General features: G+C 44.7%; 1 non-coding gene across 1 annotated transcript; it reads right to left on the bottom strand.

Annotated features, from left to right (window-relative positions):
* Positions 1-2,776: 2,776 nt before the first annotated feature.
* Positions 2,777-2,883, bottom strand: LOC145537323 (U6 spliceosomal RNA). The gene has a single exon (XR_014076343.1). It is a non-coding gene; the product is annotated as a U6 spliceosomal RNA (small nuclear RNA).
* Positions 2,884-3,207: the final 324 nt, after the last annotated feature.

The following is a 3,207-nucleotide window of genomic DNA, read 5'->3' as shown; positions in this document are numbered from 1 at the left end:
AAAGTGGAAATATATTGCCCATGACATTGCTTGTGTTCTTGCCTGGAATTCTGATCTAGTGCTTGTGTAAGTATTTAATTCTTCCTGATCCTGTGTTTTTTTTTGTCCTCATAATGACATTGTGGCTTCCCTGAGGTTAACAAACTTACTTCTTTCTTCTCTGAATCCTTCATATGACTGAGCACAACATAAGCTAGATAGCAAACTCTTTGAAGACAGGTGATACATCTGTCTTATTTACAATCATATCTCATATGTAGTAGAATATCTGGCACATAGTAGGTACTGAATAAATGCTGAGTGGATGCTTAGGTGTCGCCATCTGATAGCTTATAACAGCTGTTGATCGAAAGAGTAAACTGATGAATACATGTGTGGGAATAATTAAAGTCTTGAAATCCGGTGCTGGTCCACTTGGAAAGCCTGGAGGTATGCATGTGACTGCAATCTAGCCCAGGGGATGAAGGGCTACTAAAAGCATATGGATGCTTGTATCGCTCATGTACAGAAGCCCATGATTTTCATTGCTTCCTGGTTATTAAAAATCGCTTCAATCATTTTCGATTCATTTTAGTCCTTTGCTTAGCTTTAGGGTTTTGTTTCCCACTAATGGGGCTGGCTGTCTCTCGGCTCCATGTGACACTACTCTGAAGACCTTGGAACAGTTTCCATGGTTACTTCTTCTGGAATTTTCCCTTTGGAAACCTTGTGTTCTTTCCTTACCTTTAACTTCCATCTCAGAAATTTAAATACATACCTTAGGGTTCTCGGGAGTGTTCGTGCTTTCCCTGGAAACATTTCAAACCACAGAGCAGAGAAACAGGGCCTGCACACTGCCTTTCTTCTGTTCTGTGTGGAAAGGGGGCAGATGATTTGATGCTGAAACTCCTCAAAGCCCAGAGATCCAGAAATTTCCTGCAAAAAACACACAAAAGACCCCCCAGGTTGCCAAAGCCACAGTCTCCTTATTTCAGTTGGGTTCATATCACAAAAATGAGCGTTGCCATCATAACCAAAGCCTTTTCTTCTTCTTTTCTTTTAGCTTTTTAAAATGAGTCTTCCTGCTAAACTGATTTCTGGTGTGTCTCGCCTTGAAGTGCCTTAAACACATGTTGGTGACCAAGAAGAAACTCAGAAAAGAGGAAGGGCTAGTGGAGATGCGGAGACAAAGGTGATTGCTTTTCTTTAAGAGGAACTTCAAAAACGAAACAGATTTCTGAATTACATTTTACTCTGTGGAATCTTCCACTCTTTCTTCTCCTGGGATTATTATCTAAGATCTAGACAGAAGGAGACTGCTAGGGAATCTAGTTCTGAATCAGACTCACTTGGGTGCACCTGGGATGCACCTGTGGCTCCCAGGGGACTTCAGTGTAAGAGGTATGCAGTCAACAGTGCAAAACCACCCCGGGGAAGCAGCCTCCTCTTTTCTGGCTCCCCTCCCCTCCACATGTCTCTGCCTGTCTCTCCAGTATCCTCTCTGTGCTCTCATCTCCCCCTCACCACCTCTCATTGTTTCTTCAAACAGCTCCCACCAAAGTCTCTTTCCAGCTTCCAAAGACCCAGACATCAAAAATGAGAAGGAACCATTCCTGATTCTTTCTCGTGAAATTCAGTGCACTGGGCTGTCATACAAGTGTATCCCAGAGGGACGCTTGGCTGTAAGTAGCTTGGCTGTAGCTTGGCTGTGGAGCACAAGGCAGCCAGGCCTTTTTCTCTCACAGGAGGGAGGCTCTACTTGGTCTCCTTGTGGATTTTCCTGCCTTCACAGATCTTTACATTGTGACCAGTTCTCCTCTGAGGCCTGTCAGTACTGGGAACCTAGCCCTAGGCCACTTAAGAACCCTGAGAGGGCAGCGCCCGCGGTAGGCGTGGTCTCCGGTAGCGCACTGATAGGTGTGGTGTAGTTGCTGCCGGTGCAGACTCTGCAGCCAGACTCACACCCTGGCCTCACCACTTCCCAGCTCTGTGCTCTTGGGCGAGCTGCTTCACCTCTCTTTATATTTGTGTCCTCATCAGTGAAGTGGACATGATGGTTATCCTGATGCCTGGCCGCTCCGAGTACCGAATGGGCGAGCTGTGTAAAGCACTTCATCTGTGTGTGGCACATAGTAAGCACCCGGAAGTGTAGTCTGTTATTATTATCCACGTCAAGGCTGCTTTTCTTTGTGGGCTGAGGACTGCCTCGGTCATGGTCCTGCCACTTTGGGGCAGTGTAATTTTAGGGCACCTGTGTGAGCCTCAATTTCTCCAGGGCAGTAGGGAAGGTTAAATGGCTACCGGGAGTGCAGGCGCCTGAAAATAATAATCATATGTTTTCCTTCGTACTCTTTTTTTTTTTTTTTTATAAATTTATTTATTTTAGATGGGGGCTAATTACTTTACAATATTGTAATAGTTTTTGCCATACATTGACATGAATCAGCCATGGGTTTACATGTGTTCCCCTTCCTGGACCCCCCACCCACCTCCCTCCCCATCCCATCCTTCTGGATCATCCCATTGCCCCGGCCCTAAGCCCTTGTCACATGCATCGAACCTGGAATGGTGTTCTGTTTCACATATGATAATATACATGTTTCAATGCTATTCTCCCAGAACGTCCCACCCTCACCTTCTCCCTCAGAGTCCATAAAATTGTTCCATGCATCTGTGTCTCTTATTCTGTCTCGCATATAGGGTTATCGTTACCATCTTTCAAATTCCATATATATGCATTAGTATACTGTATTGTTGTTTTTCTTTCTGGCTTACTTCACTCTGTATAATGGGCTCCAAAAATATGGAACGCTTCACGAATTTGCGTGTCATCCTTGCGCAGGGGCCATGCTAATCTTCTCTGTATCGTTCCAATTTTAGTATATGTGCTGCCGAAGCGAGCACCCTTCGTACTCTTTATAATCAAGTCTGGGTAACATTTCACATCTTTCTCTCCTGTGTTTTTTTTTCTATCATTTTTTTTTTATTTCCTTTGTTCTTTGATTCCCTCTCTCCATCTCTGACACTCAATTCCTGATGTTCCTTTTTCCTGTTTAATCTCTTATAATTCTCATTCTATAAAAGAGGCCTGAATAACCCTTGAAAACCACTTTCTAGCTACCCCTACCCGACCTTCCTTTGGTGAGAGAGAGAGTGGCTGAAGGGAGGAGCCCAGTAGTTATTCTGGGGTACAGATCACTCTAGCGAGGCCAGGGGCAGCAAGGACCT

Source organism: Giraffa tippelskirchi, chromosome X (assembly GCF_054371585.1).
Source record: "Giraffa tippelskirchi isolate mGirTip1 chromosome X, T2T-mGirTip1v1.2.pri, whole genome shotgun sequence".
Classification (NCBI taxonomy): domain Eukaryota; kingdom Metazoa; phylum Chordata; class Mammalia; order Artiodactyla; family Giraffidae; genus Giraffa; species Giraffa tippelskirchi.
The sequence above is the reverse complement of the archived record's forward strand: the minus strand, read 5'-3'. Positions and strand labels throughout refer to the sequence as shown.